The sequence below is a fragment of the Engystomops pustulosus genome, chromosome 4, assembly GCF_040894005.1.
Source record: "Engystomops pustulosus chromosome 4, aEngPut4.maternal, whole genome shotgun sequence".
NCBI classification, from domain to species: Eukaryota; Metazoa; Chordata; class Amphibia; order Anura; family Leptodactylidae; genus Engystomops; species Engystomops pustulosus.
Window position 1 is genome coordinate 92,265,014 of NC_092414.1, and position 20,741 is coordinate 92,285,754.

Sequence of the window (20,741 nt, forward strand, 5' to 3'; positions counted from 1 at the left end):
ATGATGCTATGTGGTAGGTTTCTATTAACAGAACTTCCAAAACTGCTATAGAAATGAAATGGTCCCTAAAATAATTTATTCTAAAATTTTCTTGAAAATTTGAGAGAATACTGGTCGATTTGTGATCTTTCTAGCGTCGTAATAAAACAAATGGACACTTATAAAATGACGCCAACACAAAGCTGAGATATGATAAATGATAGTAACAAAATTTTGAAAAAGTTTGAAAAACAGTACATTTAGAACTTAGAAAATATAAAATTTTTTCAAAATGTTTACCAAATTCACCTTTTTTCACAAATAAATTCAAACTATATCCATTTTTTCCCTCTAACTTTAATGGAAAAACAAACTAACTAAAAAATTAACAAACTAAAAAACACTTGGGTAAGTTTAAGCCTTCTAAAGTTATAACTGGATAAAGTGACACACGCTGGTTTTGTAAAATAGGCCATGGTCATGAAGGAGCAAATGAGCTTGGTCACTAAGGGGTTAAATATTACCATTTTTTTTTCTTTTCATGACAGATTTCCTACATACTGCTAGATTTAATAATATTCCTGATGTGTTTAAAGGAAATAAACAATAAATTTTATGTTTTCTTTGAAAAAAGTAAAATATGTATGAAGGAACAAAGCTAAAGGAACTAAAATTGATTTCCTTTTAATGATGTCTTAAGTGCAGGGAAATTGCTTAATCATTTCTCTTTGTCTAGGTCTACATTAGGTTACTTTATTATCTTAACTGATTGTAGCCTAAGGGGTAGGTAAATTAAGTAAAGACAAAATCTTACATTATAAAATTGTGGAGGAAACAGTATTAAATGTACAATCAAAACAGTGTGCAACTTCTCTACTTACCAAGTTGCTGTTTGCCGGAACACATTATTTGGCTGTTATATTTTGCATCAGCGTGATTTCCAATTCCTAAACATTCGGATCAGTTATACATGAATGCCTCAGTCTCGTTCTTTTTCATGGGCATTTATTTTTCACATTTACCTGGTTTGAACCCATTTATATATAAGCTGGTAAATCAGCTGTTAAATAGCAGCATATTAGGGTTTTACTATTGTATAAATTATATAAACGTAATTATGTATATTGTGGTTTTAAATCAATTTTCTAAATGGTCCACCACAATTTGTGCAAATGTTCAATCTGCAATTGACTTCATGACAGTGACTGAAGGGACTTATAACTACATTGATACAGTGGCAATTGTACCTAAAGCTACTCAGTGACCCTAGGTAACGTTTTTGCCAATATAAAACCTTTGATCCTCCTACTTGTCAAAGGACTCATACTGGCTGCAGACAGATATGTGGTTTAGATACCCATAATTCTCTTGTTATATGCCAATAAGTGCATCTTTTGAGACACTGGGGCTTATATACTAAGGCTCCCGCAGCCGCATTTCCGTCAGGTTTCCCGACTTTTCGGGGATCATGTCTGGGATTGCGTCGCACGTGATTGGATTGTGTTGCAATCGCGCAGGCTTTCATGCGACACAAAATGAGGGGTGGGCTGTCGGACGATCCAACGGATTCAACGGCGGGCATTTAAAATTGTGTCGCAAGCCAAGCACTTATATACACTCCGGCAGACCTGAACGGGGAAGCGACACATGCAGGATATCAGGCGCGCTCTCATAGCGAATCGCGGCAGACTTCTTCCTCTTCGGACATTACGGATCGGGGATCGCACAGGGACCGGGTAAGTAAATGTGCCCCAATGCATTCACAGTATGACACTCTAACTCCTGAGAGACACGACTAGTGAATTCTTAGTATGTAATGATCCTGCCTACAAGAAATTATGCAATAAGCTACAAGTTGTTTTTATTATTATTTATTATAGATCATGATTAATTCCATGGTGCTTTATAAACAATAAGGGATTCATATACATTACATAGAGACAAATGCAAGCACAAGATAAATAATAACTATAGTGATCAGGAGACAAGTGGAAAAAGGCAATTATGGAACAATTATGAATAAGGCGTAACAGCCAAAATGCGTAGGTCTTTGCATTCTTCTCTTTGGATACTTGTGCACTTTCTACAACTCAATAAAGAAGATTTCACAGCTACATTTTAGCCTGCAGATTATTGCCGAGATTGATCATATTTTTTGGTTAGTTGTATGTTGAAACTTCTGCATGGATCTACGAGCACCTGCATGCAATCAGAAACACAGTGGCTAGAAGGGTGTGTTGGTCTTGCACACAATGTGACATATTGTTCTCTAGACATTTATAAATTTTCTTTCTTATATAGTTGTGAAGGGGTTCTAAATTAGCTTTATGATTATTTGTGGGTATTATTTTATTCTGGCTTGTTGATTTGTGAATTGTGGCGCACGTTCTTCATGAATCTGGCGCCATCTACACTGCATCGACAGAGTGCATCTAATTTTTTTTTGGTGCATCCTTAACACCTGTCAGACACTGCATAATAAATGTGGCACAAGGTCTGACTGTGCACCAGAACGCCACTTTCAGTGCAGAATTTTGTGTCTTGTTGGGTATAGTGCAGCCGCGGACACTTTATAGATACATGTGCGAGCAGTTTGCACTGCAAAGAATGTGCATTGTCAGACAAAAATGAGTACATTTTTTAATTATTTCAACTTACTGATTTTGTTTAAAACATAACAATCTTCTAAAGTTTATTTTCCCCTTTATGCTTCCTATAATAAAAGAAAGAATTGAGTGAAGGTGTAACACACTTAGGGTGAAGGCAGGAGAGATTTTTTATGTACCTATGTATGCCTTTATCCTTTGAATATAAAGGAGGTTTCAATCTAAGAAACCACCAACATTTTATATGGTAAATCCTTTTGATATCTAGCTGAAATTATTCACTTTAAAGTGTCAAGAACGTTTCTCAAGAAGCTACAGCTTCAGTGTTCAGTTTCTCAAAGATCAATTGTGCTTTTTTTTGGTGTCATTCAAACCTTTGTTGCAAACTACAGATTTTGGGAAAGTGTAGCAGTATTCTTAATGTACATTTGGCTTTATGTTTTAATTCTTGAAAGTCATTAATTTATTAGGTAATCTATTAATCAGTCTCCATTAATATTTTACAATGAGAGAGTTCCAAATACTTGTAAATATGTCATTAAAGGAAGCCTGTCATCAGGAATGTAATTTTTAGCTGGTGACAGGTTTCTGTAGTCTATGCTATGCTGATTTGCTAAATGCCTTTGTCAGCATTCTGAATAATTTCAGTAGTTTATATTAGTTTAATTCACATTACCTGGTTATCTGGCAGCATGTGTTGACTCCCTTGGGAGGGGCAGCTGCAGTCCATCTAGGCCTGTGTCAGTTTCCTCTCCTCCACGGTCATGCAGCTCCCTCACCCCTCTCCACTTCCTGTCATGTGCATTGGGCAGACGGGAAAGGGGAGTGGTGTGGAGTAGAGGGAGAATGCATGAGGAGACACAGGCACACACAGGTTGCAGCTTTCCCCTCCCTGGGGACTCAAGCAGGGAACCAGGTGATATGAATTAAACTTATATAAACTGCTGAAATGATTCTGAATGCTGACTAAGACTTGTTTAAGATTAGCATAGCATAGGCTATTGAAGCCGGCCGATATCTAAAAATCACATTACAGAGGATCTTTTCAATCATGACCAGTGCTGGACTGGGACTACAAATCAACCCTGATCAGTTTGGTCTCAAGAACATATGTTTGCTTAAGGTGAATTAACATTACAGTTAGAAGACTTTTACAAAACTGATCTGGCTTTAACAACCTTAACGTTTCATTTGGTGGGTTAAAAAGGAGTGATTTTTTTTAATATAAAGTAGCATAAATATATTTAAAAGAAGAATCCTTTGTTTCATCTATGACTGCTACTTCTAATTTCATCTTTTTGCCCAGTTCTATGTAAGCATGCTCCCCTTCAAAATATGTCATACAGTATTTGTTGTGCCGCCTAAAATTTTCATTTTGAATATAAATATATATGTTTTTCTTATGTGATATGTTATTAACTAGAACATGTTTAACATGCTATAATTCATATTTTGAGGTAGCTGCTATTTATCTTGACTGACATTTTTTGAATTCCTTGACCCTTTGCCTTTTTTCATTGGCACCAGATGGAACATCGATCAGTTCTTACCTACTGTCCAGTTTAGAATAAACAATTAGGTAGGGGTAGATGTCCAGAGTTTTTTTTTAATATAACTATGATTTTCATTGCAACTTGGGTATCTTTAAGATTGCTGTAAACCAGGAAACTCTGCATATTACAGAACTCTGGTTTGGTGCACAGAGATGGAGGCTGATCTGATTGCAATTTGCCACATTTTATTATCATTTATTTATAGAGCACCATTAATTCCATGGTGCACATTCAATTTCACATATATTATATTATGGTGAGAACAAATGCCAAATATACAGACATCTAGGACAAGTGGGAGGAGAACCCTGCGTGTGATGGTTCACAATCTGTATGGGCGGGTAGTCTATATGTAATGATGCTAACACTGTAGGTGTCTCCAATTAGAAGTTGGATGCCAATAGTACAACAGTTATTTGATCAAGAGGCACCATCATCATGTATATTCATTACCTATGACTTGCTAGCACTCTTGTGCATAGTCTGGCATGATTTACCTCATACACCCATTTAAGGCAGGTTCTATAATTTGACTTCCTTCATATGAGCCTTGTTTTGATTATTTGTGGAGGCCAGCATTCGGGTTCAGGTTCAGCCAAGTTCTTTGTCTGATATGCTGTTAACTGATGGCACAAGAGACAGTCGGCAGTTAGCAATTCAGTGGTGGCTTACATACTGGTATACCTTTGTCCACGATTTTCTCATTGCATCCAGAGTCTGTCAAGGCCTTAATAGTTGTCAGCATTGCTACATAGGACCAGAATATATCTACCCTGTTTCCCCTAAAATAAGACATCCCCCGAAAATAAGACCTAGTACAATTTTGTTCAGGCTTAGAAATATAAGGCCTCCCCTGAAACTAAGACCTAGCGGCAGTCATTGCAGCAGCTCCCCCCCACGCCATACATTAGTATTAGGAAATCTTTTAGATGCTGCAGAAGGTTGTGGCATGGGGAAGAATTCATGGAATAAATCACTGGCTGTTGTGCTGCAAATGTGATCCCAGCGGCTACCAGGATAAGAAGGAAAGTTTTATGGAAAGTGCTTTTACTAAATACAGCTTGAAATTCAGAGTTTGTAGAGTCATAAGGATGTTAGAGAAGTTGTTTTTTTGTTCAACAATAAACGTAAATTCTTGTTCATGGAAAAATTAAAACATCCCGTAAAAATAAGACCTAGTGCCTCTTTAGGAGCAAAAATTTATATAAGACACTGTCTTATTTTCGGGGAAACAGGGTATATATCTGTGTGTATGTATTTTTAAATCCATTTTTAGGTATGTACCTAAAGTATGTCTTTTTCAATATTGCAAATAAATATTTACATCTAACAGAATAGAAAGCATTGTAATGGCATTTGTATTGTTGCCATCTTTACATTTTATAAAGGAAATGAAAAATCTGGGGTATTGAGGATCAGTAAAAAGAAAATATAGCTCAAACTGTGTATAATGACTTCCATTGGCAGTTGTGAGATTGCTACACTATCAATCCTACCAATCTATGTAATTTTCTTAATCCTCTCTGTAGAAAAGGCAGTATTAGCCAGTCTACCTTCTCTTACAGAAGAGCAATATAACTTAGTGTGCAGGGGAATAAGTACACAATATAGATGTACAGTATAGATATATAAATAAATAGATGCAGGGTAAAAGTTTACACTTATACAGGGACATACATATAAATCAAGGGGCCCCATAGCTAAATACTGTACATAATCCCCCCTCCACCCAACAAATACAATCAGTGCCCCCTTTTATGAGTATTCTCCTCAATAAAGGCAATTCAGTGCACTTCTCAATAAACAATGTGCAATACCCCGTGCTATATAATACCCCTTTGATCTTAACCAGTGATAAAATGATAAAAGTTACTTACCTCTTTGTTTGGGCTCCTCCATCTGCCTGTGTCACAGGGAGGGCATACACAGAGGTTTCTCCTGAACAATGAAGATAAAATATGTTTTGAATATGTCCTAAAACATAGCAAGTCATTTCCTCTTCATAAAATATAACTCCAAACAAAACCTGTTTCTATTTATAAGGATGTGCAGATTAAAATGTGCCACTTCTGACTTAATTGCAGAACATATTTGTATTTATTTAATGTAATTGTGCAGTGACTTCAGGGCAATCTTATATATTTTACATGTGTGTTTCGATTGCCTAAGGTAACTTGTTGGCAGAATGACAGATTCCAGTTATATAGGCTAAAGAAATGTATTTATCTTTGTTTCTGTCTTTCCAGCATATGGAACAATCAACATGAGACTAATGAGACATTTTCCAATGTAGTTTTTGCACAATTTGTAAGACATTTTTTTTAAAAAATCATACCGTAATCATATATATTTTTTAGTTCACGTTGACATGCACCACAGTACCCTCTAATCTGTAAAAATCAGTAAATATCTAGCTATAGAATCAGGCCTTCTGATTATCCAGGTATATGTATGCCAAAACAAGACAAGGAGTGTAGGGGGCTATAAGAGGTCCACCAATGAGGACGCTACAATTTTATCTTAGCCTTTTCCTACATACAAAAGAGCATTTATTATTCAATACAGGCATATAGACATAGTTATAACATAAAGTTCAGGATGAACAACTAAATGCTTTGCGGGGGGGGGGGTCAAAATAGTAAGAGCAACTATAACCAATAGATGGGGTGTATATTTATCAAACATTCATATGTGATATTACAATCCTAGCAATACGCTCCAAATACAAAATAATGATAAACAGCATAACTATGTCTAAACATTTATCAAAGTAAGATATGCAACAAATGTACAATGTCCGCAAAAGGGTAAGATTATTATATAGTCAGAAAATGGAACATTTTTTTCAACAAAACCTTTTTCATCACATATGCTTGATAAATGTATATAGTATCCGTTCTATTGTTTTTTTTTGCATGTGGCCTTATTATTTTACTCCCCTCTGGTTTATGTCTTTTGTTCCTTGTTGTGTACTCATTTGTAACAGTGTCTTATATGCCTTTATGTGAAAATATAGAATATGTTCATTTTTTCTACATGATTATTATGTTATACCAGTTATACGTAAATGTCTTATTCCAGCCATTAAATTTTAGCCCTTACACTTTATATAATAAAAACTTGTTCTATGTAATAATTTTTGAATATTGGACTTTGTGTTATGTCTCATGTTCTGTGTTTGTGAAATCTTGGTTTTGGAGTGTCTATGTCATGACAAGGAAGATGTGTAGGACCTGAATTCAGCCACAACCTCCATGCCTGTTGAATTGTCAGGCCTTTTGCTATCCCACAGGTGGCAACTGGTCAATGTTCCTTACTCTGAGTAAGTACAGATGTGCTAAGTACAGATGACAAACAAGACAGACAGCATGGTAGTCAGGATAGCCAAGTCAAAACCCAGATTGTGGCGGGGTACAGAAATGTACATTCATGAATAGTGAAAAAAAAGAATAAGGGCCAAAAAACACAGCAATAGCTATTGTCTGTAGTACAACAAATAACAAATGCACATAAGTGCAGTAATAAGCATCTTCTTACACGTTTCTGACCAATAAGGTCCTTAGTCATAGATTGACTAAGGACTAGAGATGAGCGAACATGCTCGTCCGAGCTTGATGCTCGGTCGAGCATTAGCGTACTCGAAACTGCTCGTTGCTCGGACGAATACTTCGCCCGCTCGAGAAAATGGCAGCTCCCACCGTTTTGCTTTTTGGCGGCCAGAAACAGAGCCAATCACAAGCCAGGAGACTCTGCACTCCACCCAGCATGACGTGGTACCCTTACACGTCGATAGCAGTGGTTGGCTGGCCAGATCAGGTGACCCTGGGATAGACTGGCCGCTGCCCGCGCTGCTCGGATCATTCTGTGTCTGGATGCCGCTAGGGAGAGAGCTGCTGCTGGTCAGGGAAAGCGTTAGAGTGTTCTATTAGCTTACTGTTAGGCAGGAGTGATTCTCCAAGAACCCAACAGCCCTTCTTAGGGCTACAATAACGTTATACTTTGTTTTTTTTATTTGCAGCTAGTACCATATTGTGAGGAATTTGCAGGGGGACTTGCTACCGTTGTGTTTAGCTCTTAGTGACACACATATCCACCTCAAACACCAAAGTGGGAAAATTTATTAGGGGTTTGATTTCAATTAGGCACAGTCTGCCATTTACTTTTTATTTTACGTTTATTTTTTTAATAACTCAGTGTCATCTCATCTTGCATAGTAGTGTGCTTTCATACTTGGCTAGAAAATAGCCATAGGAGAATCCAAACGGCTTACTTACGCCTACAGTAGCGTTATATATATTTGATTTCTGGTTGATCTGCTGGTGGCTGTACTTGCTGCAGTGCATCTACTAGCAAATTGTGAGCAATTTGTAGTGAGACTTGCGACCGCTGTGTTTTGCGCTTAGTGACGGACATATCCATTGCAAAGACCGAAGTGGGAAAATTTATTAGGGGTTGGATTTCAATTAGGCACAGTCTGCCATTTCCTTTTTTATTTTACGTTTATTTTGTTTAATAACTCAGCGTCATCTCATCTGGCATAGTAGTGTGCTTTCATACTTGGCTAGAAAATAGCCATAGGAGAATCCAAACGGCTTACTTACGCCTACAGTAGCGTTATATATATTTGATTTCTGGTTGATCTGCTGGTGGCTGTACTTGCTGCAGTGCATCTACTAGCAAATTGTGAGCAATTTGTAGTGAGACTTGCGACCGCTGTGTTTTGCGCTTAGTGACGCACATATCCATTGCAAAGACCGAAGTGGGAAAATTTATTAGGGGTTGGATTTCAATTAGGCACAGTCTGCCATTTCCTTTTTTATTTTACGTTTATTTTGTTTAATAACTCAGCGTCATCTCATCTGGCATAGTAGTGTGCTTTCATACTTGGCTAGAAAATAGCCATAGGAGAATCCAAACGGCTTACTTACGCCTACAGTAGCGTTATATATATTTGATTTCTGGTTGATCTGCTGGTGGCTGTACTTGCTGCAGTGCATCTACTAGCAAATTGTGAGCAATTTGTAGTGAGACTTGCGACCGCTGTGTTTTGCGCTTAGTGACGCACATATCCATTGCAAAGACCGAAGTGGGAAAATTTTTTAGGGGTTGGATTTCAATTAGGCACAGTCTGCCATTTCCTTTTTTATTTTACGTTTATTTTGTTTAATAACTCAGCGTCATCTCATCTGGCATAGTAGTGTGCTTTCATACTTGGCTAGAAAATAGCCATAGCAATAGGATAGCATCGTTTGGTTTTAAAAACTAAAAAACACAAAAAAAAACAAAAAAACACAAAAAAAAGTTTAAAAAAAATTTAAGTTATAACTCTCATTTTAAAAATGTTTAACCCGAGGGCTAGGGGTAGAGGACGAGGGCGGGGACGTGGGCGTCCAACTACTGCAGGGGTCAGAGGCCGTGGTCCTGGCCGGGGTGAGACACCACCTGCTTATGAGGGAGCAGGGGAACGCCGCAGAGCTACACTCCCTAGGTTCATGTCTGAAGTTACTGGGACTCGTGGTAGAGCACTGTTGAGGCCAGAACAGTGCGAACAGGTGATGTCGTGGATTGCCGACAATGCTTCGAGCAATTTGTCCACCAGTCAGTCTTCCACGCAGTCCACCCATGTCACCGAAATCGGCACTCCTCCAGCTCCTGCACCTCAGCCTCCTCCCCCCCAGTCTGCCCCCTCCCAGGAAAATTTGCCATTTGAACCGGCATACTCTGAGGAACTGTTTTCTGGACCCTTCCCCCACTCACAAACCACTTGTCCGGTTGCTGCTGAGCAATTTTCCGATGCCCAGGTTTTCCACCAGTCGCAGTCTGTGGGTGATGATGACCTTCTTGACGTAGTGGAAGAAGTGTCTAAAGAGGTGTCCGACGATGAGGAGACACGGTTGTCAGACAGTGGGGAAGTTGTTGTCAGGGCAGGAAGTCCGAGGGGGGAGCAGACTGAGGGATCGGAGGATGATGAGGTGACAGACCCAAGCTGGGTTGATAGGCCGGGTGAACACAGTGCTTCTGAGACAGAGGAGAGTCCTCGACCAGAACAGGTTGGAAGAGGCAGTGGTGGGGCCAGACGGAGAGGCAGGGCCAGAGCTGGTGCATCAGCGCCAAATGTGTCAACTAGTGAAGCTCCCGTGGCGAGGGCTCCTGCGGCGAGGGCTAGATTTTCCGAAGTCTGGAGGTTCTTTAAGGAAACACCGGATGACCGACGGACTGTGGTGTGCAACATTTGCCAAACCAGGATCAGCAGGGGTTCCACCATTACTAGCTTAACTACCACCAGTATGCGCAGGCATATGAATGCTAAACACCCCACTCAGTGGCAACAAGCCCGTTCACCTCCGGCCGTGCACACCACTGCTCCTTCCCCTGTGTCAGCTGATAGTCAGCCCCCTGCCCAGGACCCTGCCACAAAAACCCCATCGTCGCCTCCACGATCCTCCACAGCATCCACCAGTGTTCAGCTCTCCATACCCCAGACGCTGGAGCGGAAACGCAAATATAGTGCAACCCACCCGCACGCCCAAGCCCTTAATGTCCACATCTCCAGATTGCTTAGCCTGGAGATGCTGCCCTATAGGCTAGTAGAGACCGAGGCCTTTCGCAACCTCATGGCGGCGGCCGCCCCTCGGTATTCGGTCCCCAGCCGCCACTACTTTTCCCGATGTGCCGTCCCAGCCCTGCACCAGCACGTGTCAGACAACATCATCCGTGCCCTAACCAACGCCGTTTCTGACAAGGTCCACCTGACCACGGACACGTGGACGAGTGCTGCCGGGCAGGGCCACTATATATCGCTGACGGCACATTGGGTTAACTTGGTGGAGGCTGGGACCGAGTCTGACCCTGCGGCTGGTCATATACTGCCGACGCCGAGGATTGCGGGGCCTACCTCGGTCCAGGTGTTTCAGGCCTACTATGCCTCCTCCTCCTCCCACCCCTCCTCCACCTCCTCCGAATTACCATCCGTGGGCATGGCGCCATCAGTCGGTAGCTCTAGGCACAGCAGCAGTGCCGTCGCTAAGCGACAGCAGGCGGTGCTCAAACTGCTGAGCCTAGGCGATAAAAGGCACACCGCCCAAGAGCTATTACAGGGCATCACGGCGCAGACTGATCTGTGGCTGGCACCGCTGAACCTGAAGCCAGGCATGGTTGTGTGTGACAACGGCCGTAACCTGGTGGCGGCTCTGCAACTCGGCAGACTGACACATGTGCCATGCCTGGCCCATGTGTTAAATCTGATAGTTCAGCGTTTCCTCAAGACATACCCCAATCTGTCTGATTTGCTCACGAAGGTGCGCCGCATCTGTGCGCATTTCAGGAAGTCCAGCACAGATGCTGCCACTCTCAGGGCAGCGCAGCGCCGCCTCCAACTGCCCGCTCACCGACTGTTGTGCGACGTGCCCACGAGGTGGAATTCAACACTGACCATGTTATCCAGAGTTTACCAGCAGCGCCGAGCGATTGTAGACTGCCAGATGTCAACTTCCACCAGAACTGGTAGTCAGGTCAGTCAGCTTCCTCAAGTCTACAATGAGGAGTGGACGTGGATGTCTGATATCTGTCAGGTGCTGAGTAACTTTGAGGAGTCAACACAGATGGTCAGTGGCGATGCCGCCATCATCAGCCTCACCATCCCGCTGCTTGGCCTGTTGAAAAACTCTCTGATCAGCATGAAGTCGGAAGCTTTGCGCTCGTCACAAGAGACGGGGGAAGAAGATTCCCTTGTTGATAGCCAAAGCACCCTTAGGTCTGTTTCTCAGCGCATATCGGAGGAGGTGGAGGAGGATGAGGAGGAAGAGGAGGAGAATGTTGGCGAGACACAAGAGGGGACCATTGTTGAGTCCTTCACTGTTCAGCGTGTATGGGCAGAAGAAGAGGAGTTGGAGGAGTTGGAGGAGGAGGAAATGGACAGTCAGGCCAGTGAGGGGAGTGAATTCTTACGCGTTGGTACTCTGGCGCATATGGCAGATTTCATGCTAGGTTGCCTATCCCGTGACCCTTGCGTTCAAAGAATTTATTCCAGCACCGATTACTGGGTGTTCACTCTCCTGGACCCACGGTACAAGCAAAATCTTTCCACTCTCATCCCTGGAGAGGAAAGGAGTGTGAGAATGCATGAATACCAGCAGGCCCTGGTTCACAAGCTGAAACAGTATTTCCCTTCTGACAGCGCTAGCGGCAGAGTGCGTAGTTCTGCGGGACAAGTAGCGAGGGAGAGTATGCGAGCAGGAAGCTTGTCCAGCACTGGCAAGGGTACGCTTTACAAGGCTTTTGCCAGCTTTATGTCACCCCAGCAAGACACTGTCACCTGTCCCCAGTCTCGGCAGAGTAGGGCTGATCTTTACAGAAAGATGGTGAGGGAGTACGTAGCTGACCATACCATCGTCCTAAATGATCACACAGCTCCCTACAACTACTGGGTTTCAAAGCTGGACATGTGGCACGAACTGGCGCTGTACGCCTTGGAGGTTCTTGCCTGCCCCGCCGCTAGCGTCTTGTCCGAGCGGGTTTTCAGTGCAGCTGGTGGCATCATCACCGATAAGCGTACACGCCTGTCGACTGACAGCGCTGACAGGCTGACGCTTATTAAGATGAATAAAGCCTGGATTTCTCATAATTTCCAATCTCCACCAGGTGAAGGAAGCTCAACCTGAATAATTTATCCACTCCTCCTCCTCATTTTCCTCCTTCTCCTCCTCTTTGTACAGTAAAGCAGAGGAAACTGGCTATTTTTTGACAGGGCCCACTGGCTCTAGCTATAGTACTTTATGCATTTAATTTTTCTGGAGGGCCACCTACCCGGTCCTCTGTTTTAAACAATTTTTGGGAGTGCCACATACAGGCACTCAATCTATTCAATTTTTCTGGAGGGCCACCTACCTGCTCCTCTGGTTTGAAAACTTTTTTGGACTGCCACATACAGGCACTCAATCTATTCCATTTTACTGGAGGGCCACCTACCTGCTCCTCTGGTTTGAAAAGTTTTTTGGACTGCCACATACAGGCACTCAATCTATTCAATTTTTCTGGAGGGCCACCTACCCGCTCCTCTGGTTTGAAAACTTTTTTGGACTGCCACATACAGGCACTCGATCTATTCCATTTTACTGGAGGGCCACCTACCTGCTCCTCTGGTTTGAAAAGTTTTTTGGACTGCCACATACAGGCACTCAATCTATTTCATTTTTCTGGAGGCCACCTACCCGCTCCTCTGGTTTGAAAACTTTTTTGGACTGCCACATACAGGCACTCAATCTATTTCATTTTTCTGGAGGGCCACCTACCTGCTCCTCTGGTTTGAAAACTTTTTTGGACTGCCACATACAGGCACTATCCAAATTAAATTGTCTCCATAGCAGCCTCCACACGACTCCAGTCGTCCATATAGCTGCCATACATCGTCCCCTTATCAAACGAGGTGTGTCAGGCAGAAATTTGGGTTGTTTTCATGGATTCCACATCAAAGTTGTTAACTTTGTCGCCACCCTGCTGTGTTATCCACAAAATATACTGGCAAACTTTTATCATTTACCAATATTATTTCAGCGCTTCTTGCACATCTGTTTACATTCCCCTCACCCGGCATATCCTAAACTTATAAGAACGCTACTACACTTGATCTTATACAAAAGGTTCTTAGAAGTGCTGTTTGGGGAGTAGCCTAGAGACAGGGGCTTGGATTGGCGAAAGCTCGCCTGGCAGCGGAGCGCCAGCTCCATGCGCATCATGCGCTTCTTGCGCATCTGTTTACATTCCCCTCACCCGCCATATCCCAAACTTATAAGAACGCTACTACACTTAACTTGGTGCAGGCTGGGACCGAGTCTGACCCTGGGGCTGGTCATATACTGCCGACGCAGAGAATTGCGGGGCCTACCTCGGTCCAGGTCTCAAAGGTCTAGTATACCTCCTCCTCCTCCCACCCCTCCTCCACCTCCTCCTCCTCCGAATTACCATCCGTGGCCATGGCGCCATCAGTCGGTAGCTCTAGGCACAGCAGCAGTGCCGTCGCTAAGCGACAGCAGGCGGTGCTCAAACTGCCGCGCCTAGGCGATAAAAGGCACACCGCCCAAGAGCTATTACAGGGCATTCCACATCAAACTTGTTAACTTTGTCGCCACCCTGCTGTGTAATCCACAAAATATACTTGCAAACTTTTATCATTTACCGATATTATTTCAGCGCTTCTTGCGCATCTGTTTACATTCCCCTCACCCGCCATATCCTAAACTTATAAGAACGCTACTACACTTGATCTTATACAAAAGGTTCTTAGAAGTGCTGTTTGGGGAGTAGCCTAGAGACAGGGGCTTGGATTGGCGAAAGCTCACCTGGCAGCCGAGCGCCAGCTCCATGCGCATCATGCGCTTCTTGCGCATCTGTTTACATTCCCCTCACCCGCCATATCCCAAACTTATAAGAACGCTACTACACTTGATCTTATACAAAAGGTTCTTAGAAGTGCTGTTTGGGGAGTAGCCTAGAGACAGGGGCTTGGATTGGCGAAAGCTCGCCTGGCAGCGGAGCGCCAGCTCCATGCCAAGATCCAACTAACATAGTTTTAACTGCAGTACCTTTAATCTACTACTAGTTCACTGCCTCCATACATGGTCCCTGTCACGAACCCGACTCACCGGAGTTCACACACCTACTCTATGGAGTCCCAGAATTTAGCCCTTAAGCTCCGCCCACTTCCACAAAATGGCGTCCTTACGCTAAATTTACTCCACAGAATTTCCGCCCCAGCCACACTGCCACCACCCACGAGTTACTTGCTCAAAGAAGGCCGTAGGCACCTCAACCACACAGACAGTGCACCATGATGATAACTCAGCACATGCACTCACTACTTACACGATATTACAATTATAAACTTACACAGAACATGCAATCGCTTACTACATGGACTATGCTAATAATGACCTCTGGTAACGTGATTCCCTTTAGAGACTCAGATTCTTTAAGGCTACAAGCAGAGGCTTATTAAAAAGTTTTAATTTACATAAAAATGCAGTACACTCAAAGAATTAAATTGTCAGATAAAATGAAAAAAGGATTAAAAACAATACACATACAATACTTACAAACAGTTATGGAAGAGCGAAACAAAAAATTCTTGCTAGTGGAATAGGAAGAAATTCTTTGGCCCGAGGACAGGGCATAAGCATCGATCCAGCCTCCTATTGTCATAAAGTCACCCAGACTGAACACTACTATGTGGCTGCTTCATTAATTTAAGCCCAGGTGATTTATTGACCCCCACCCCTGGCTGTGATGTCACTGTGAGGGGGATTTTTCTATCCCCCTCCCATCAGTGAGCTACTTTTTGGGTCTGGGTTTTTGTCAGAACCCCATAACTTTTGATTGGGAGATGGCACAATTGTGCCATGGCTTCCAACCAAACGGGCATGTTATTCCCATTAACCCCATACCAAACTCGGGGTGTCTTAGCCTAATATCAGGGGTGTTCTGCTATTGGCTGCCTTCCATTGCAGCTAATGTTCTGATTTTCGGTCCAGAAGTGTGTCTAGACCCCATAACTGTCCTGTGTAACTCGGGACCTATAATTATGAATTATGTCCCAGTTATGGACAGCTATGATATTCCCCTTTGTCTGAATTTGGAGGGAAAAACATGCAGTCTGTGGCTTCTTTTCATCCCCCACTAGCTAGACTACTCTGGCCGAAAGGTGTTAATTTTACCACTTAGAAGACCATGCTTCTCTGATCAAGCATAGACTCCCTGGGGTGTTATAAACACCCTGCCAGGCATCTTCCTGGCTGGTCTTAAACAAATGGAGCCTAATGATTTATAACAGGCAGAATGAAACAACACAAAGAAAGAAAAAAAAATATATATATATAACAAACAAACCGTGGAGGAGTAATATTATTATCACAGTCCCCTTATCAAACGAGCTGTGTCAGGCAGAATTTTGGGTTGTTTTCATGGCTTCCATGTTAACTTTGTCGCCACCCTGCTGTGTAATCCACAAAATATACTGGCAAACTTTTATCATGTACCGATATTATTTGAGCGCTTCTTGCTCACCTCCTTTGGTTCCTCTCTGCCACCCATTGGTTTGAAGCCTGAGTCCATTTAGAGTATGTCGCCATGCCACTCTCTAGCCTGCCGCTGCTGCCGCTGCCTCTGCATGCCGTCCCCTATAGTGTCAGGGTCAATTATTGGATGTTTTACATGCTATCTAGCTTCATTCTGTCACTCTGTCATGGCCATGCTGTTGCCCATAGTTTTGGCATAATGGTGCGATTAAGCAGCCTCAGAGGCATCCATGCATGCTGCCCCTGCTGTTTCCTGTCCATTTCCGTGGTGTTTCCATCCTTTTCTGAGGTTCCCAGGTGTTTGGCCAAGCTTCCCTGTGCAGAGCCTTGGTCCCCTTGAAAAATGCTCGAGTCTCCCATTGACTTCAATGGGGCTCGTTATTCGAGACGAGCACTCGAGCATCGGGAAAAGTTCGTCTCGAATAACGAGTACCCGAGCATTTTAGTGCTCGCTCATCTCTACTAAGGACCTTATTGGTCAGAAACGCGTAAGAAGATGCTTTTTTCTGCACTTATGTGCTAATACCTGTAAATTGCTGTGCCACCATGTTTGAATAAAGGTTTCAAGATTTCTGGTGAAACAAAAAGTGCTGACCTCATCTGTTTTGAAATTACAGTATAACCAGCACCAGAGTGAACTAGGAGGTAGTAACATAGGAGTTCCTGGATGCCACTCCTGCTACTGATATGGCTGTTCATCAGCCAAAAAGTGGTTTAAACAGCACCATTTCTGACAACCCATTCACAACGGATGTTTTTTTATTTTTTTATCTGACCAGACTTTAAATAAATTTTGCTCCAATTAAGTTTAATGCTTAAAGAGTAACTGTAAAGTTTTTATTTTCCACAAATAGCTCTTGGGATGCAAGAACTTTTCCTATTATCTTTGTTACCTATATCCAGTATTTTCTTTGCTATACTCCTCAGATTACCTCAGTGCTACAGAAGCTTGTTGCTCTCTCTGTGCTGATAAGCCCTTGAGTTTGTTTATCTGATGGTTTCCTTGGAGGGGAGGGGCTGCGGCTGCAGGGAAGGAGGTCATGTTTCAGTGCTCTCTGGGTATGAAGAAGAGCTGGGTTGTTCAAGAATGTGGATACAGATGTCCCCTGCCCAGAATAGTGAGGTACAAGATCTCTCCTGTTCTCTATCAGGCCCTCCATCCCAATCTGTCATTCTACAGAACGTTCTCTGTCTCTCTCTCTGCACCACATGCTGCTCCCCTCCTTCACCTAATCATCAGCACTTTGTGCACTGTACAGATAAGCTTTAACCATTAGTGCTCACACAGCACAGGCTATAAACTTCATGCAACTGTTTTACTTATGATTTCTTCCACTTATTACATGATCCCTGCTCCTCCATGTGATGGAAGCTGCCAGGCTAGTCACCATATACACCCGGGATGTGGGATGTGCAGTGTTCAGTCGAAACTAAATGGATTTAATGCTAAATTACTTTGATAGAGAACACACAGCATCATGGGATCTGTCGGCAAGCTAACTGACCTCAGCCTGAGGGCATAGACTCACTGGCATTAGTCTCCGCCCACTTCACCTCTGGAAACATTTTTGTCAAATACCTTTAGAACAGAAAATGCCATATCTTTGGAAAGAAAAGGACAAGCAGTTATTCTTTAATTATGTGTATGTTGAAATTATTTTCTCATTTTCACCAGCTCTATATGTGAGTATTTCAATTTCAACCAAACCTCTGATCTTCATATTATATGGATGCTTTTATTGTGTAGATTTTACTTTTCAGCGGTCTTCTTCATAATAATAATAATAATAGTAATAACAACAATAATAATAATGCTGGTAGGATTATAATTCTAATGAAATATAAACCTGTTATTTTAAAGCAATGGGCAGATGACACAGGGTCACAACATTCCCCATATGTATTATGGTGACTGATCACCAAAGTCCTCTACCTGCTACTATAAAACTCTGCTATAGAAGTTTACAGACATACATATACTGTAGCTAAATAGTGTCTAGATAGCAGAGCAGCATCTTGGACAATTTGTCTGCACCCCAAATCATTAAGAGTAAATTTAAAAAAAGTTAAAATTTATAGAAAAATGTAAGTGTAACATTCCTTTTAAAAATGAAAAACAAAGACTGACACATTAAATTACAGCTGAAGCACCCAACAACTTGCCTGCCGCTGGCAGTTTTGTGTTCCATGATTGACTTTCTATTCAATCCATTTGTGATGCAAGGTGCATTTATTTAAAAAAAAAATGTGATCTGTAGATGTCATTTCTTGCATTGGGTGAAAAATCCCTAAATGTGATAAAAATAGACATATCTATAGCTGAAGAGTTCAATATTTAATAGCGACATCATATATATTTTATTGCAAACCATTTTGTACTTGGTAACATATATGTGCTATCATTCCATACTGTATAACAACCCCGCAGCCCTTGTTCATGGAGCAGCTGGCACAACCCTAAGGCTCCTTAACTCTTGCTTACCCAGCAATAATGTTTCTAATGAACAGTAGAACTAACTTCATGAGTTCTTATATCTCTGACAAGTTTTAAAATGATATTTGGTCTTGTATATAAATTATTAACAGTGCTATTACAAAAGACTTCATTCTTCTTCTTTTTCATGATTTATGTAATAGCTCTGTGTATTTTGATGATTTTTAAACTGCCTGCCTGTACAGTATTTTAACACATCAGATAATAAAGATTTTGGTTTACTTTGCCCCTTAGCAATGATTGTTTTCTTTGTGTCTTCAATAGCACAAATCTTAATATTAATATTCCACTCTCTATTATGCCTGTGGGTAGAAATTGCATTTTTAATTATAAACAGTTACCAAACCCTATAACAGATAACTCAGTATACTGGAATAAATAAATCTTTGCAGCCTCAAATAGATAACTTTTCAAAATATGTGTATACATGAGATGTAACACTGTTTCCAATCATTACATCTTGTAAACTTTGGGGGATATCGGGGCTTGTACGCCAGTTTTACGTTCTGCAAGCCCGGAAATAATTTCAATTTCTGGTGCAACGCCAGAAATTACAATTAGTTTCCCTTTTATGCCACCTATGAGACGTGGTGGGCTGTGAAGGGCATGGCTGGCAGCATTAGCTGCATCCCTGTGTCCAGGAATAACCCCCTTTGGCTCTAAACCTATATTGCCCATTATTAAGAAAGGAAAATACCTGCTTTTATGTCTCTAGTAAGCTGCATATTATGAAATCAAGACCCCCTTTCTCTTAAAACAGTGATACAGGGTTATCCTTAACTTTTATCAAAAAGCAAACACCAATTTGCTTAGCTCATTGCACTGCACAGATGCAGTATTAGTTAACATGCTTGCCTTACCCTGTTAACCAGACATGTAAGTGAGTGTAGGGAACCACCCATTTTCTGTGATAACTAAATTAGTTAAAGGCTTGTTCCCATTTCAGCAAATAAATGTTACTGTTCGCTGCTTTCCAACATACTTTCTGTACCCCATGATTTGCTGTTCTTCTTCAGAAACTTCTATAGTTAATTCCTGTGGATAGAAATCTGTCCATGGCCATGTGATGTCACACAGGTGCACGGCTCTTTATATCCCAGATAGTAATCACAGCCATGTGTTCTAACAAGCCGTGCACCTGTGTGACATCATATGACTGGGGACAGATTTCTATCCCCAACAATAGTATATATGTTTTCTTTAGCTGTGTTAAATGTACTGCTGTGGCATAGAAAAAAAATATTTCCCTTTTTTGGCGATTATTAAAGTTTTTATCTATTTATCATCTATCTAATAAAGATTCCTATAGAATGATGGAAAATTGAGATCTAGAAAACAGTGACAGTGAGAGATTGAAGAAAGTTTTCATTACAAAAACAATAGCATTTATTTGCTGAAATAGGGACACCCATTTAGCTCACTTTCAGTCACGTCAACCAGCACTACAACTATATATAATATTAGCTGTAGCTCCCGGAGTTACCTGTGATGTTAAATACATCAATGAGCTGGCTGCAGCCCAGGAGTCCATCTCTACACCAGGACTCAACCTCCCTGACACCAAGATGAAATTTCTCCTTTATGCAGATGACCTTACTTTGTTATCACCAACTGGATAAATTCAGCACCACCTGGGCACTACCCATCAATCATAAAAAGACCAACATCATGGTGTTTCAATGGAGAAAAACAAGATCAGCTGGGCCTCCTTTATCCTGAACAGCTGCCCACTGACAGTTACAGACAGCTACACCTACCTGGGCCTTAAAATCCACCAATCAGGAAGCTTCAACCAAGCCAAGCCAGGTGCTCAGAGACAGGCCTGCAGAATTTAACATGCAATCAGGAAAGAATTGTACAGACTCAAACCTCCAGTGATAGTCTGGACATAAATCTAGAATTCTGCAAACACCTTCTCCAAGTCCATCGGAGAACATTAAGCAGCGGCTGTATATGGGAACAGAGCAGATTCCCCTTAAATATTACAGTTGACAAGAGACTGGCTCATCTGCAAAACAGTGGTGTGCATTCCTCCACCATA

General features: G+C 41.9%; 1 protein-coding gene and 1 long non-coding RNA gene across 2 annotated transcripts in view; one reads left to right on the forward strand and one right to left on the reverse strand.

Annotated features, from left to right (window-relative positions):
* The window catches only part of TRHDE (thyrotropin releasing hormone degrading enzyme), a 452,112-nt gene that overhangs the window by 83,217 nt on the left and 348,154 nt on the right, over positions 1–20,741 (forward strand). The gene's annotated exons all lie outside the window — the stretch shown is intronic.
* LOC140129040 (uncharacterized) lies at positions 4,649–19,756 on the reverse strand. Its single transcript, XR_011855268.1, has 3 exons — positions 19,683–19,756; positions 6,016–6,076; positions 4,649–4,761 (listed from the first exon to the last, which is right to left on the reverse strand). It is a non-coding gene; the product is annotated as an uncharacterized lncRNA (long non-coding RNA).